Raw genomic sequence first — 17057 nt, 5'->3', positions numbered from 1 at the left:
GGCGTTGAAAGTCAACTGTTGTCAACTAAAATCTCACAGATAATGCAGAAAAAATACCAAACGCTCCCCGTCGGGGAATCGAAGCCCGGTCTCCCGCGTGACAGGCGGGGATACTTACCACTATACTAACGAGGACATGAAACATGTTGTTAATTATTGGAATGTCAATTCTGAAGAAATGTTTTTCGCAAACATAAACAAAACTTAAAACGTTAGTTAATCACTATAAGCGTACCACGCTAACTTTGAAGAGCGGACTTTTTCTGATAAGCAGTCTTATCTCATTAAACAAAATAAATGTCTGATACGAAGTCGAAACGCAAAGTTTAAACGCGGCACTTGAAAAACACGTTGACTTCTTAAACTTTTTTTCTGGCAAAGTTACGTATATAATGGTTGGCTGATAGTCCACACCATCGAACTTCTTGAATAAAACAACAATTATTTGTTGAAAAGAAACAATGCAAAACAAATTGATGAATACCACCCCGGATGTAGCAGTTTATCTCCTTAGCATGGTAAGTTGTACACAAGTGTTACGGCAAAATTAACTAAATTACTTGACCACTTTCATATTGTTGTCAATCTTAACTTTGAACAAACTGTTTTTACGAACGTAATCTTTTTTCGCAGGCTCTTGATGAAACGTTGAAGGTCGAACTGGTGAGCAAAAGAAAAATCCAAAGAGCTTATTCCTGTCCCAGGAATCGGTTACGCAATAGGTTCGATAACAGTTTTGTGTCAAAGCGGGGTGCTGTAATTTCGAAAAAGCGCTCTCGCACCGAAGACGATGACGATAATTGCTCGCTAACTGATGAGTCTCATTTAAACTCTCATGAAAATGAAACCTTTCAATCAACGAAACGAGCAAGAAAATCATTCAGCAGCCCAACTAATGTTGTTCACTGTTACAGAGGAAAGGCAGCGGTACCGCTTGCAAGAAAAACGGCTTTTAAACCTATATCGGACATTGAATCATCTTCCAAATCTACTCGTTCTTGTTCTTCCCTTGTTTCTCAAGTCCTCAGAACGCAACATGGCCGCCATTGTCGACAAATGCTAACAGCAGTGTAATAGAACACTGGTAACTTCAAGAGCATATGAAAGACATATTTTACTTATTAAAGATATGCGTTGAAATATATATAGATGTTTTCATCAAGTTTGTTCCATCGCGTTGATGTACTTTCGCAATTACCTTCTTTTTGTGGCTTTTTCGTGTCTTCGTCTTCAAGCAGTCATGTGCTTATTTTCATCACTTGCAATAAAGCAAAATATTAAACTAGTGCACATCATTTTTCTGATTTCAGACATTCTTGCACAAAACTTTGAGGTTTCTCAAGGAATCTGTTCAAACCAAAAAAAGCATGTTAGCAATGGATTTTTGTACTTTTTTGGCGTTGAAAGTCAACTGTTGTCAACTAAAATCTCACAGATAATGCAGAAAAAATACCAAACGCTCCCCGTCGGGGAATCGAAGCCCGGTCTCCCGCGTGACAGGCGGGGATACTTACCACTATACTAACGATGACATGAAACATGTTGTTAATTATTGGAATGTCAATTGTGAAGAAATGTTTTTCGCAAACATAAACAAAACTTAAAACGTTAGTTAATCACTATAAGCGTACCACGCTAACTTTGAAGAGCGGACTTTTTCTGATAAGCAGTCTTATCTCATTAAACAAAATAAATGTCTGATACGAAGTCGAAACGCAAAGTTTAAACGCGGCACTTGAAAAACACGTTGACTTCTTAAACTTTTTTTCTGGCAAAGTTACGTATATAATGGTTGGCTGATAGTCCACACCATCGAACTTCTTGAATAAAACAACAACTATTTGTTGAAAAGAAACAATGCAAAACAAATTGATGAATACCACCCCGGATGTAGCAGTTTATCTCCTTAGCATGGTAAGTTGTACACAAGTGTTACGGCAAAATTAACTAAATTACTTGACCACTTTCATATTGTTGTCAATCTTAACTTTGAACAAACTGTTTTTACGAACGTAATCTTTTTTCGCAGGCTCTTGATGAAACGTTAAAGGTCGAACTGGTGAGCAAAAGAAAAATCCAAAGAGCTTATTCCAGTCCCAGGAATCGGTTACGCAATAGGTTCGATAACAGTTTTGTGTCAAAGCGGGGTGCTGTAATTTCGAAAAAGCGCTCTCGCACCGAAGACGATGACAATAATTGCTCGCTAACTGATGAGTCTCATTTAAACTCTCATGAAAATGAAACCTTTCAATCAACGAAACGAGCAAGAAAATCATTCAGCAGCCCAACTAATGTTGGTCACTGTTACAGAGGAAAGGCAGCGGTACCGCTTGCAAGAAAAACGGCTTTTAAACCTATATCGGACATTGAATCATCTTCCAAATCTACTCGTTCTTGTTCTTCCCTTGTTTCTCAAGTCCTCAGAACGCAACATGGCCGCCATTGTCGAGAAATGCTAACAGCAGTGTAATAGAACACTGGTAACTTCAAGAGCATATGAAAGACATATTTTACTTATTAAAGATATGCGTTGAAATATATATAGATGTTTTCATCAAGTTTGTTCCATCGCGTTGATGTACTTTCGCAATTACCTTCTTTTTGTGGCTTTTTCGTGTCTTCGTCTTCAAGCAGTCATGTGCTTATTTTCATCACTTGCAATAAAGCAAAATATTAAACTAGTGCACATCATTTTTCTGATTTCAGACATTCTTGCACAAAACTTTGAGGTTTCTCAAGGAATCTGTTCAAACCAGAAAAAGCATGTTAGTAATGGATTTTTGTACTTTTTTGGCGTTGAAAGTCAACTGTTGTCAACTAAAATCTCACAGATAATGCAGAAAAAATACCAAACGCTCCCCGTCGGGGAATCGAAGCCCGGTCTCCCGCGTGACAGGCGGGGATACTTACCACTATACTAACGAGGACATGAAACATGTTGTTAATTATTGGAATGTCAATTCTGAAGAAATGTTTTTCGCAAACATAAACAAAACTTAAAACGTTAGTTAATCACTATAAGCGTACCACGCTAACTTTGAAGAGCGGACTTTTTCTGATAAGCAGTCTTATCTCATTAAACAAAATAAATGTCTGATACGAAGTCGAAACGCAAAGTTTAAACGCGGCACTTGAAAAACACGTTGACTTCTTAAACTTTTTTTCTGGCAAAGTTACGTATATAATGGTTGGCTGATAGTCCACACCATCGAACTTCTTGAATAAAACAACAACTATTTGTTGAAAAGAAACAATGCAAAACAATTTGATGAATACCACCCCGGATGTAGCAGTTTATCTCCTTAGCATGGTAAGTTGTACACAAGTGTTACGGCAAAATTAACTAAATTACTTGACCACTTTCATATTGTTGTCAATCTTAACTTTGAACAAACTGTTTTTACGAACGTAATCTTTTTTCGCAGGCTCTTGATGAAACGTTAAAGGTCGAACTGGTGAGCAAAAGAAAAATCCAAAGAGCTTATTCCAGTCCCAGGAATCGGTTACGCAATAGGTTCGATAACAGTTTTGTGTCAAAGCGGGGTGCTGTAATTTCGAAAAAGCGCTCTCGCACCGAAGACGATGACAATAATTGCTCGCTAACTGATGAGTCTCATTTAAACTCTCATGAAAATGAAACCTTTCAATCAACGAAACGAGCAAGAAAATCATTCAGCAGCCCAACTAATGTTGGTCACTGTTACAGAGGAAAGGCAGCGGTACCGCTTGCAAGAAAAACGGCTTTTAAACCTATATCGGACATTGAATCATCTTCCAAATCTACTCGTTCTTGTTCTTCCCTTGTTTCTCAAGTCCTCAGAACGCAACATGGCCGCCATTGTCGACAAATGCTAACAGCAGTGTAATAGAACACTGGTAACTTCAAGAGCATATGAAAGACATATTTTACTTATTAAAGATATGCGTTGAAATATATATAGATGTTTTCATCAAGTTTGTTCCATCGCGTTGATGTACTTTCGCAATTACCTTCTTTTTGTGGCTTTTTTGTGTCTTCGTCTTCAAGCAGTCATGTGCTTATTTTCATCACTTGCAATAAAGCAAAATATTAAACTAGTGCACATCATTTTTCTGATTTCAGACATAGTTGCACAAAACTTTGAGGTTTCTCAAGGAATCTGTTCAAACCAGAAAAAGCATGTTAGTAATGCATTTTTGTACTTTTTTGGCGTTGAAAGTCAACTGTTGTCAACTAAAATCTCACAGATAATGCAGAAAAAATAACAAACGCTTCCCGTCGGGGAATCGAACCCCGGTCTCCCGCGTGACAGGCGGGGATACTTACCACTACACTAACGAGGACATGAAACATGTTGTTAATTATTGGAATGTCAATTCTGAAGAAATGTTTTTCGCAAACATAAACAAAACTTAAAACGTTAGTTAATCACTATAAGCGTACCACGCTAACTTTGAAGAGCGGACTTTTTCTGATAAGCAGTCTTATCTCATTAAACAAAATAAATGTCTGATACGAAGTCGAAACGCAAAGTTTAAACGCGGCACTTGAAAAACACGTTGACTTCTTAAACTTTTTTTCTGGCAAAGTTACGTATATAATGGTTGGCTGATAGTCCACACCATCGAACTTCTTGAATAAAACAACAACTATTTGTTGAAAAGAAACAATGCAAAACAATTTGATGAATACCACCCCGGATGTAGCAGTTTATCTCCTTAGCATGGTAAGTTGTACACAAGTGTTACGGCAAAATTAACTAAATTACTTGACCACTTTCATATTGTTGTCAATCTTAACTTTGAACAAACTGTTTTTACGAACGTAATCTTTTTTCTCAGGCTCTTGATGAAACGTTGAAGGTCGAACTGGTGAGCAAAAGAAAAATCCAAAGAGCTTATTCCTGTCCCAGGAATCGGTTACGCAATAGGTTCGATAACAGTTTTGTGTCAAAGCGGGGTGCTGTAATTTCGAAAAAGCGCTCTCGCACCGAAGACGATGACGATAATTGCTCGCTAACTGATGAGTCTCATTTAAACTCTCATGAAAATGAAACCTTTCAATCAACGAAACGAGCAAGAAAATCATTCAGCAGCCCAACTAATGTTGGTCACTGTTACAGAGGAAAGGCAGCGGTACCGCTTGCAAGAAAAACGGCTTTTAAACCTATATCGGACATTGAATCATCTTCCAAATCTACTCGTTCTTGTTCTTCCCTTGTTTCTCAAGTCCTCAGAACGCAACATGGCCGCCATTGTCGACAAATGCTAACAGCAGTGTAATAGAACACTGGTAACTTCAAGAGCATATGAAAGACATATTTTACTTATTAAAGATATGCGTTGAAATATATATAGATGTTTTCATCAAGTTTGTTCCATCGCGTTGATGTACTTTCGCAATTACCTTCTTTTTGTGGCTTTTTCGTGTCTTCGTCTTCAAGCAGTCATGTGCTTATTTTCATCACTTGCAATAAAGCAAAATATTAAACTAGTGCACATCATTTTTCTGATTTCAGACATAGTTGCACAAAACTTTGAGGTTTCTCAAGGAATCTGTTCAAACCAAAAAAAGCATGTTAGTAATGGATTTTTGTACTTTTTTGGCGTTGAAAGTCAACTGTTGTCAACTAAAATCTCACAGATAATGCAGAAAAAATACCAAACGCTCCCCGTCGGGGAATCGAAGCCCGGTCTCCCGCGTGACAGGCGGGGATACTTACCACTATACTAACGAGGACATGAAACATGTTGTTAATTATTGGAATGTCAATTGTGAAGAAATGTTTTTCGCAAACATAAACAAAACTTAAAACGTTAGTTCATCACTATAAGCGTACCACGCTAACTTTGAAGAGCGGACTTTTTCTGATAAGCAGTCTTATCTCATTAAACAAAATAAATGTCTGATACGAAGTCGAAACGCAAAGTTTAAACGCGGCACTTGAAAAACACGTTGACTTCTTAAACTTTTTTTCTGGCAAAGTTACGTATATAATGGTTGGCTGATAGTCCACACCATCGAACTTCTTGAATAAAACAACAACTATTTGTTGAAAAGAAACAATGCAAAACAAATTGATGAATACCACCCCGGATGTAGCAGTTTATCTCCTTAGCATGGTAAGTTGTACACAAGTGTTACGGCAAAATTAACTAAATTACTTGACCACTTTCATATTGTTGTCAATCTTAACTTTGAACAAACTGTTTTTACGAACGTAATCTTTTTTCGCAGGCTCTTGATGAAACGTTAAAGGTCGAACTGGTGAGCAAAAGAAAAATCCAAAGAGCTTATTCCAGTCCCAGGAATCGGTTACGCAATAGGTTCGATAACAGTTTTGTGTCAAAGCGGGGTGCTGTAATTTCGAAAAAGCGCTCTCGCACCGAAGACGATGACAATAATTGCTCGCTAACTGATGAGTCTCATTTAAACTCTCATGAAAATGAAACCTTTCAATCAACGAAACGAGCAAGAAAATCATTCAGCAGCCCAACTAATGTTGGTCACTGTTACAGAGGAAAGGCAGCGGTACCGCTTGCAAGAAAAACGGCTTTTAAACCTATATCGGACATTGAATCATCTTCCAAATCTACTCGTTCTTGTTCTTCCCTTGTTTCTCAAGTCCTCAGAACGCAACATGGCCGCCATTGTCGACAAATGCTAACAGCAGTGTAATAGAACACTGGTAACTTCAAGAGCATATGAAAGACATATTTTACTTATTAAAGATATGCGTTGAAATATATATAGATGTTTTCATCAAGTTTGTTCCATCGCGTTGATGTACTTTCGCAATTACCTTCTTTTTGTGGCTTTTTCGTGTCTTCGTCTTCAAGCAGTCATGTGCTTATTTTCATCACTTGCAATAAAGCAAAATATTAAACTAGTGCACATCATTTTTCTGATTTCAGACATAGTTGCACAAAACTTTGAGGTTTCTCAAGGAATCTGTTCAAACCAGAAAAAGCATGTTAGTAATGCATTTTTGTACTTTTTTGGGGTTGAAAGTCAACTGTTGTCAACTAAAATCTCACAGATAATGCAGAAAAAATACCAAACGCTCCCCGTCGGGGAATCGAACCCCGGTCTCCCGCGTGACAGGCGGGGATACTTACCACTATACTAACGAGGACATGAAACATGTTGTTAATTATTGGAATGTCAATTCTGAAGAAATGTTTTTCGCAAACATAAACAAAACTTAAAACGTTAGTTAATCACTATAAGCGTACCACGCTAACTTTGAAGAGCGGACTTTTTCTGATAAGCAGTCTTATCTCATTAAACAAAATAAATGTCTGATACGAAGTCGAAACGCAAAGTTTAAACGCGGCACTTGAAAAACACGTTGACTTCTTAAACTTTTTTTCTGGCAAAGTTACCTATATAATGGTTGGCTGATAGTCCACACCATCGAACTTCTTGAATAAAACAACAACTATTTGTTGAAAAGAAACAATGCAAAACAATTTGATGAATACCACCCCGGATGTAGCAGTTTATCTCCTTAGCATGGTAAGTTGTACACAAGTGTTACGGCAAAATTAACTAAATTATTTGACCACTTTCATATTGTTGTCAATCTTAACTTTGAACAAACTGTTTTTACGAACGTAATCTTTTTTCTCAGGCTCTTGATGAAACGTTGAAGGTCGAACTGGTGAGCAAAAGAAAAATCCAAAGAGCTTATTCCTGTCCCAGGAATCGGTTACGCAATAGGTTCGATAACAGTTTTGTGTCAAAGCGGGGTGCTGTAATTTCGAAAAAGCGCTATCGCACCGAAGACGATGACAATAATTGCTCGCTAACTGATGAGTCTCATTTAAACTCTCATGAAAATGAAAACTTTCAATCAACATAACGAGCAAGAAAATCATTCAGCAGCCCAACTAATGTTGGTCACTGTTACAGAGGAAAGGCAGCGGTACCGCTTGCAAGAAAAACGGCTTTTAAACCTATATCGGACATTGAATCATCTTCCAAATCTACTCGTTCTTGTTCTTCCCTTGTTTCTCAAGTCCTCAGAACGCAACATGGCCGCCATTGTCGACAAATGCTAACAGCAGTGTAATAGAACACTGGTAACTTCAAGAGCATATGAAAGACATATTTTACTTATTAAAGATATGCGTTGAAATATATATAGATGTTTTCATCAAGTTTGTTCCATCGCGTTGATGTACTTTCGCAATTACCTTCTTTTTGTGGCTTTTTCGTGTCTTCGTCTTCAAGCAGTCATGTGCTTATTTTCATCACTTGCAATAAAGCAAAATATTAAACTAGTGCACATCATTTTTTTGATTTCAGACATTGTTGCACAAAACTTTGAGGTTTCTCAAGGAATCTGTTCAAACCAGAAAAAGCATGTTAGTAATGCATTTTTGTACTTTTTTGGGGTTGAAAGTCAACTGTTGTCAACTAAAATCTCACAGATAATGCAGAAAAAATACCAAACGCTCCCCGTCGGGGAATCGAACCCCGGTCTCCCGCGTGACAGGCGGGGATACTTACCACTATACTAACGAGGACATGAAACATGTTGTTAATTATTGGAATGTCAATTCTGAAGAAATGTTTTTCGCAAACATAAACAAAACTTAAAACGTTAGTTAATCACTATAAGCGTACCACGCTAACTTTGAAGAGCGGACTTTTTCTGATAAGCAGTCTTATCTCATTAAACAAAATAAATGTCTGATACGAAGTCGAAACGCAAAGTTTAAACGCGGCACTTGAAAAACACGTTGACTTCTTAAACTTTTTTTCTGGCAAAGTTACGTATATAATGGTTGGCTGATAGTCCACACCATCGAACTTCTTGAATAAAACAACAACTATTTGTTGAAAAGAAACAATGCAAAACAATTTGATGAATACCACCCCGGATGTAGCAGTTTATCTCCTTAGCATGGTAAGTTGTACACAAGTGTTACGGCAAAATTAACTAAATTATTTGACCACTTTCATATTGTTGTCAATCTTAACTTTGAACAAACTGTTTTTACGAACGTAATCTTTTTTCTCAGGCTCTTGATGAAACGTTGAAGGTCGAACTGGTGAGCAAAAGAAAAATCCAAAGAGCTTATTCCTGTCCCAGGAATCGGTTACGCAATAGGTTCGATAACAGTTTTGTGTCAAAGCGGGGTGCTGTAATTTCGAAAAAGCGCTATCGCACCGAAGACGATGACAATAATTGCTCGCTAACTGATGAGTCTCATTTAAACTCTCATGAAAATGAAAACTTTCAATCAACATAACGAGCAAGAAAATCATTCAGCAGCCCAACTAATGTTGGTCACTGTTACAGAGGAAAGGCAGCGGTACCGCTTGCAAGAAAAACGGCTTTTAAACCTATATCGGACATTGAATCATCTTCCAAATCTACTCGTTCTTGTTCTTCCCTTGTTTCTCAAGTCCTCAGAACGCAACATGGCCGCCATTGTCGACAAATGCTAACAGCAGTGTAATAGAACACTGGTAACTTCAAGAGCATATGAAAGACATATTTTACTTATTAAAGATATGCGTTGAAATATATATAGATGTTTTCATCAAGTTTGTTCCATCGCGTTGATGTACTTTCGCAATTACCTTCTTTTTGTGGCTTTTTCGTGTCTTCGTCTTCAAGCAGTCATGTGCTTATTTTCATCACTTGCAATAAAGCAAAATATTAAACTAGTGCACATCATTTTTTTGATTTCAGACATTGTTGCACAAAACTTTGAGGTTTCTCAAGGAATCTGTTCAAACCAGAAAAAGCATGTTAGTAATGCATTTTTGTACTTTTTTGGGGTTGAAAGTCAACTCTTGTCAACTAAAATCTCACAGATAATGCAGAAAAAATACCAAACGCTCCCCGTCGGGGAATCGAACCCCGGTCTCCCGCGTGACAGGCGGGGATACTTACCACTATACTAACGAGGACATGAAACATGTTGTTAATTATTGGAATGTCAATTCTGAAGAAATGTTTTTCGCAAACATAAACAAAACTTAAAACGTTAGTTAATCACTATAAGCGTACCACGCTAACTTTGAAGAGCGGACTTTTTCTGATAAGCAGTCTTATCTCATTAAACAAAATAAATGTCTGATACGAAGTCGAAACGCAAAGTTTAAACGCGGCACTTGAAAAACACGTTGACTTCTTAAACTTTTTTTCTGGCAAAGTTACGTATATAATGGTTGGCTGATAGTCCACACCATCGAACTTCTTGAATAAAACAACAACTATTTGTTGAAAAGAAACAATGCAAAACAATTTGATGAATACCACCCCGGATGTAGCAGTTTATCTCCTTAGCATGGTAAGTTGTACACAAGTGTTACGGCAAAATTAACTAAATTATTTGACCACTTTCATATTGTTGTCAATCTTAACTTTGAACAAACTGTTTTTACGAACGTAATCTTTTTTCTCAGGCTCTTGATGAAACGTTGAAGGTCGAACTGGTGAGCAAAAGAAAAATCCAAAGAGCTTATTCCTGTCCCAGGAATCGGTTACGCAATAGGTTCGATAACAGTTTTGTGTCAAAGCGGGGTGCTGTAATTTCGAAAAAGCGCTATCGCACCGAAGACGATGACAATAATTGCTCGCTAACTGATGAGTCTCATTTAAACTCTCATGAAAATGAAAACTTTCAATCAACATAACGAGCAAGAAAATCATTCAGCAGCCCAACTAATGTTGGTCACTGTTACAGAGGAAAGGCAGCGGTACCGCTTGCAAGAAAAACGGCTTTTAAACCTATATCGGACATTGAATCATCTTCCAAATCTACTCGTTCTTGTTCTTCCCTTGTTTCTCAAGTCCTCAGAACGCAACATGGCCGCCATTGTCGACAAATGCTAACAGCAGTGTAATAGAACACTGGTAACTTCAAGAGCATATGAAAGACATATTTTACTTATTAAAGATATGCGTTGAAATATATATAGATGTTTTCATCAAGTTTGTTCCATCGCGTTGATGTACTTTCGCAATTACCTTCTTTTTGTGGCTTTTTCGTGTCTTCGTCTTCAAGCAGTCATGTGCTTATTTTCATCACTTGCAATAAAGCAAAATATTAAACTAGTGCACATCATTTTTTTGATTTCAGACATTGTTGCACAAAACTTTGAGGTTTCTCAAGGAATCTGTTCAAACCAGAAAAAGCATGTTAGTAATGCATTTTTGTACTTTTTTGGGGTTGAAAGTCAACTGTTGTCAACTAAAATCTCACAGATAATGCAGAAAAAATAACAAACGCTCCCCGTCGGGGAATCGAACCCCGGTCTCCCGCGTGACAGGCGGGGATACTTACCACTATACTAACGAGGACATGAAACATGTTGTTAATTATTGGAATGTCAATTCTGAAGAAATGTTTTTCGCAAACATAAACAAAACTTAAAACGTTAGTTAATCACTATAAGCGTACCACGCTAACTTTGAAGAGCGGACTTTTTCTGATAAGCAGTCTTATCTCATTAAACAAAATAAATGTCTGATACGAAGTCGAAACGCAAAGTTTAAACGCGGCACTTGAAAAACACGTTGACTTCTTAAACTTTTTTTCTGGCAAAGTTACGTATATAATGGTTGGCTGATAGTCCACACCATCGAACTTCTTGAATAAAACAACAACTATTTGTTGAAAAGAAACAATGCAAAACAATTTGATGAATACCACCCCGGATGTAGCAGTTTATCTCCTTAGCATGGTAAGTTGTACACAAGTGTTACGGCAAAATTAACTAAATTATTTGACCACTTTCATATTGTTGTCAATCTTAACTTTGAACAAACTGTTTTTACGAACGTAATCTTTTTTCTCAGGCTCTTGATGAAACGTTGAAGGTCGAACTGGTGAGCAAAAGAAAAATCCAAAGAGCTTATTCCTGTCCCAGGAATCGGTTACGCAATAGGTTCGATAACAGTTTTGTGTCAAAGCGGGGTGCTGTAATTTCGAAAAAGCGCTATCGCACCGAAGACGATGACAATAATTGCTCGCTAACTGATGAGTCTCATTTAAACTCTCATGAAAATGAAAACTTTCAATCAACATAACGAGCAAGAAAATCATTCAGCAGCCCAACTAATGTTGGTCACTGTTACAGAGGAAAGGCAGCGGTACCGCTTGCAAGAAAAACGGCTTTTAAACCTATATCGGACATTGAATCATCTTCCAAATCTACTCGTTCTTGTTCTTCCCTTGTTTCTCAAGTCCTCAGAACGCAACATGGCCGCCATTGTCGACAAATGCTAACAGCAGTGTAATAGAACACTGGTAACTTCAAGAGCATATGAAAGACATATTTTACTTATTAAAGATATGCGTTGAAATATATATAGATGTTTTCATCAAGTTTGTTCCATCGCGTTGATGTACTTTCGCAATTACCTTCTTTTTGTGGCTTTTTCGTGTCTTCGTCTTCAAGCAGTCATGTGCTTAGTTTCATCACTTGCAATAAAGCAAAATATTAAACTAGTGCACATCATTTTTCTGATTTCAGACATTGTTGCACAAAACTTTGAGGTTTCTCAAGGAATCTGTTCAAACCAGAAAAAGCATGTTAGTAATGGATTTTTGTACTTTTTTGGCGTTGAAAGTCAACTGTTGTCAACTAAAATCTCACAGATAATGCAGAAAAAATACCAAACGCTCCCCGTCGGGGAATCGAACCCCGGTCTCCCGCGTGACAGGCGGGGATACTTACCACTATACTAACGAGGACATGAAACATGTTGTTAATTATTGGAATGTCAATTCTGAAGAAATGTTTTTCGCAAACATAAACAAAACTTAAAACGTTAGTTAATCACTATAAGCGTACCACGCTATCTTTGAAGAGCGGACTTTTTCTGATAAGCAGTCTTATCTCATTAAACAAAATAAATGTCTGATACGAAGTCGAAACGCAAAGTTTAAACGCGGCACTTGAAAAACACGTTGACTTCTTAAACTTTTTTTCTGGCAAAGTTACGTATATAATGGTTGGCTGAAAGTCCACACCATCGAACTTCTTGAATAAAACAACAACTATTTGTTGAAAAGAAACAATGCAAAACAAATTGATGAATACCACCCCGGATGTAGCAGTTTATCTCCTTAGCATGGTAAGTTGTACACAAGTGTTACGGCAAAATTAACTAAATTACTTGACCACTTTCATATTGTTGTCAATCTTAACTTTGAACAAACTGTTTTTACGAACGTAATCTTTTTTCGCAGGCTCTTGATGAAACGTTAAAGGTCGAACTGGTGAGCAAAAGAAAAATCCAAAGAGCTTATTCCAGTCCCAGGAATCGGTTACGCAATAGGTTCGATAACAGTTTTGTGTCAAAGCGGGGTGCTGTAATTTCGAAAAAGCGCTCTCGCACCGAAGACGATGACAATAATTGCTCGCTAACTGATGAGTCTCATTTAAACTCTCATGAAAATGAAACCTTTCAATCAACGAAACGAGCAAGAAAATCATTCAGCAGCCCAACTAATGTTGGTCACTGTTACAGAGGAAAGGCAGCGGTACCGCTTGCAAGAAAAACGGCTTTTAAACCTATATCGGACATTGAATCATCTTCCAAATCTACTCGTTCTTGTTCTTCCCTTGTTTCTCAAGTCCTCAGAACGCAACATGGCCGCCATTGTCGACAAATGCTAACAGCAGTGTAATAGAACACTGGTAACTTCAAGAGCATATGAAAGACATATTTTACTTATTAAAGATATGCGTTGAAATATATATAGATGTTTTCATCAAGTTTGTTCCATCGCGTTGATGTACTTTCGCAATTACCTTCTTTTTGTGGCTTTTTCGTGTCTTCGTCTTCAAGCAGTCATGTGCTTATTTTCATCACTTGCAATAAAGCAAAATATTAAACTAGTGCACATCATTTTTCTGATTTCAGACATAGTTGCACAAAACTTTGAGGTTTCTCAAGGAATCTGTTCAAACCAGAAAAAGCATGTTAGTAATGCATTTTTGTACTTTTTTGGCGTTGAAAGTCAACTGTTGTCAACTAAAATCTCACAGATAATGCAGAAAAAATAACAAACGCTCCCCGTCGGGGAATCGAACCCCGGTCTCCCGCGTGACAGGCGGGGATACTTACCACTATACTAACGAGGACATGAAACATGTTGTTAATTATTGGAATGTCAATTCTGAAGAAATGTTTTTCGCAAACATAAACAAAACTTAAAACGTTAGTTAATCACTATAAGCGTACCACGCTAACTTTGAAGAGCGGACTTTTTCTGATAAGCAGTCTTATCTCATTAAACAAAATAAATGTCTGATACGAAGTCGAAACGCAAAGTTTAAACGCGGCACTTGAAAAACACGTTGACTTCTTAAACTTTTTTTCTGGCAAAGTTCCGTATATAATGGTTGGCTGATAGTCCACACCATCGAACTTCTTGAATAAAACAACAACTATTTGTTGAAAAGAAACAATGCAAAACAATTTGATGAATACCACCCCGGATGTAGCAGTTTATCTCCTTAGCATGGTAAGTTGTACACAAGTGTTACGGCAAAATTAACTAAATTACTTGACCACTTTCATATTGTTGTCAATCTTAACTTTGAACAAACTGTTTTTACGAACGTAATCTTTTTTCTCAGGCTCTTGATGAAACGTTGAAGGTCGAACTGGTGAGCAAAAGAAAAATCCAAAGAGCTTATTCCTGTCCCAGGAATCGGTTACGCAATAGGTTCGATAACAGTTTTGTGTCAAAGCGGGGTGCTGTAATTTCGAAAAAGCGCTCTCGCACCGAAGACGATGACGATAATTGCTCGCTAACTGATGAGTCTCATTTAAACTCTCATGAAAATGAAACCTTTCAATCAACGAAACGAGCAAGAAAATCATTCAGCAGCCCAACTAATGTTGGTCACTGTTACAGAGGAAAGGCAGCGGTACCGCTTGCAAGAAAAACGGCTTTTAAACCTATATCGGACATTGAATCATCTTCCAAATCTACTCGTTCTTGTTCTTCCCTTGTTTCTCAAGTCCTCAGAACGCAACATGGCCGCCATTGTCGACAAATGCTAACAGCAGTGTAATAGAACACTGGTAACTTCAAGAGCATATGAAAGACATATTTTACTTATTAAAGATATGCGTTGAAATATATATAGATGTTTTCATCAAGTTTGTTCCATCGCGTTGATGTACTTTCGCAATTACCTTCTTTTTGTGGCTTTTTCGTGTCTTCGTCTTCAAGCAGTCATGTGCTTAGTTTCATCACTTGCAATAAAGCAAAATATTAAACTAGTGCACATCATTTTTCTGATTTCAGACATTGTTGCACAAAACTTTGAGGTTTCTCAAGGAATCTGTTCAAACCAGAAAAAGCATGTTAGTAATGGATTTTTTTACTTTTTTGGCGTTGAAAGTCAACTGTTGTCAACTAAAATCTCACAGATAATGCAGAAAAAATACCAAACGCTCCCCGTCGGGGAATCGAACCCCGGTCTCCCGCGTGACAGGCGGGGATACTTACCACTATACTAACGAGGACATGAAACATGTTGTTAATTATTGGAATGTCAATTCTGAAGAAATGTTTTTCGCAAACATAAACAAAACTTAAAACGTTAGTTAATCACTATAAGCGTACCACGCTAACTTTGAAGAGCGGACTTTTTCTGATAAGCAGTCTTATCTCATTAAACAAAATAAATGTCTGATACGAAGTCGAAACGCAAAGTTTAAACGCGGCACTTGAAAAACACGTTGACTTCTTAAACTTTTTTTCTGGCAAAGTTACGTATATAATGGTTGGCTGAAAGTCCACACCATCGAACTTCTTGAATAAAACAACAACTATTTGTTGAAAAGAAAGAATGCAAAACAAATTGATGAATACCACCCCGGATGTAGCAGTTTATCTCCTTAGCATGGTAAGTTGTACACAAGTGTTACGGCAAAATTAACTAAATTACTTGACCACTTTCATATTGTTGTCAATCTTAACTTTGAACAAACTGTTTTTACGAACGTAATCTTTTTTCGCAGGCTCTTGATGAAACGTTGAAGGTCGAACTGGTGAGCAAAAGAAAAATCCAAAGAGCTTATTCCTGTCCCAGGAATCGGTTACGCAATAGGTTCGATAACAGTTTTGTGTCAAAGCGGGGTGCTGTAATTTCGAAAAAGCGCTCTCGCACCGAAGACGATGACGATAATTGCTCGCTAACTGATGAGTCTCATTTAAACTCTCATGAAAATGAAACCTTTCAATCAACGAAACGAGCAAGAAAATCATTCAGCAGCCCAACTAATGTTGTTCACTGTTACAGAGGAAAGGCAGCGGTACCGCTTGCAAGAAAAACGGCTTTTAAACCTATATCGGACATTGAATCATCTTCCAAATCTACTCGTTCTTGTTCTTCCCTTGTTTCTCAAGTCCTCAGAACGCAACATGGCCGCCATTGTCGAGAAATGCTAACAGCAGTGTAATAGAACACTGGTAACTTCAAGAGCATATGAAAGACATATTTTACTTATTAAAGATATGCGTTGAAATATATATAGATGTTTTCATCAAGTTTGTTCCATCGCGTTGATGTACTTTCGCAATTACCTTCTTTTTGTGGCTTTTTCGTGTCTTCGTCTTCAAGCAGTCATGTGCTTATTTTCATCACTTGCAATAAAGCAAAATATTAAACTAGTGCACATCATTTTTTTGATTTCAGACATTGTTGCACAAAACTTTGAGGTTTCTCAAGGAATCTGTTCAAACCAAAAAAAGCATGTTAGTAATGGATTTTTGTACTTTTTTGGCGTTGAAAGTCAACTGTTGTCAACTAAAATCTCACAGATAATGCAGAAAAAATACCAAACGCTCCCCGTCGGGGAATCGAAGCCCGGTCTCCCGCGTGACAGGCGGGGATACTTACCACTATAATAACGAGGACATGAAACATGTTGTTAATTATTGGAATGTCAATTCTGAAGAAATGTTTTTCGCAAACATAAACAAAACTTAAAACGTTAGTTAATCACTATAAGCGTACCACGCTAACTTTGAAGAGCGGACTTTTTCTGATAAGCAGTCTTATCTCATTAAACAAAATAAATGTCTGA

The 17057-nt window shown here is 37.4% G+C and overlaps 1 protein-coding gene and 11 non-coding genes across 12 annotated transcripts in view; 1 reads left to right on the top strand and 11 right to left on the bottom strand.

The window, feature by feature from the left end:
- The window catches only part of LOC145234280 (uncharacterized), a 95461-nt gene that overhangs the window by 41663 nt on the left and 36741 nt on the right, over positions 1–17057 (top strand). The gene's annotated exons all lie outside the window — the stretch shown is intronic.
- On the bottom strand, positions 64–135 carry Trnad-guc (transfer RNA aspartic acid (anticodon GUC)). Its single transcript has one exon. It is a non-coding gene; the product is annotated as a tRNA-Asp (tRNA).
- Trnad-guc (transfer RNA aspartic acid (anticodon GUC)) lies at positions 2856–2927 on the bottom strand. The gene has a single exon. It is a non-coding gene; the product is annotated as a tRNA-Asp (tRNA).
- On the bottom strand, positions 4252–4323 carry Trnad-guc (transfer RNA aspartic acid (anticodon GUC)). The gene has a single exon. It is a non-coding gene; the product is annotated as a tRNA-Asp (tRNA).
- Trnad-guc (transfer RNA aspartic acid (anticodon GUC)) lies at positions 5648–5719 on the bottom strand. Its single transcript has one exon. It is a non-coding gene; the product is annotated as a tRNA-Asp (tRNA).
- Trnad-guc (transfer RNA aspartic acid (anticodon GUC)) lies at positions 7044–7115 on the bottom strand. Its single transcript has one exon. It is a non-coding gene; the product is annotated as a tRNA-Asp (tRNA).
- On the bottom strand, positions 8440–8511 carry Trnad-guc (transfer RNA aspartic acid (anticodon GUC)). Its single transcript has one exon. It is a non-coding gene; the product is annotated as a tRNA-Asp (tRNA).
- Trnad-guc (transfer RNA aspartic acid (anticodon GUC)) lies at positions 9836–9907 on the bottom strand. The gene has a single exon. It is a non-coding gene; the product is annotated as a tRNA-Asp (tRNA).
- Trnad-guc (transfer RNA aspartic acid (anticodon GUC)) lies at positions 11232–11303 on the bottom strand. Its single transcript has one exon. It is a non-coding gene; the product is annotated as a tRNA-Asp (tRNA).
- On the bottom strand, positions 12628–12699 carry Trnad-guc (transfer RNA aspartic acid (anticodon GUC)). The gene has a single exon. It is a non-coding gene; the product is annotated as a tRNA-Asp (tRNA).
- On the bottom strand, positions 14024–14095 carry Trnad-guc (transfer RNA aspartic acid (anticodon GUC)). Its single transcript has one exon. It is a non-coding gene; the product is annotated as a tRNA-Asp (tRNA).
- On the bottom strand, positions 15420–15491 carry Trnad-guc (transfer RNA aspartic acid (anticodon GUC)). The gene has a single exon. It is a non-coding gene; the product is annotated as a tRNA-Asp (tRNA).

Source organism: Phallusia mammillata, chromosome 6 (assembly GCF_965637545.1).
Source record: "Phallusia mammillata chromosome 6, kaPhaMamm4.hap1.1, whole genome shotgun sequence".
Taxonomy (NCBI): domain Eukaryota; kingdom Metazoa; phylum Chordata; class Ascidiacea; order Phlebobranchia; family Ascidiidae; genus Phallusia; species Phallusia mammillata.
This window is presented reverse-complemented; position numbering and strand designations above follow the sequence as displayed.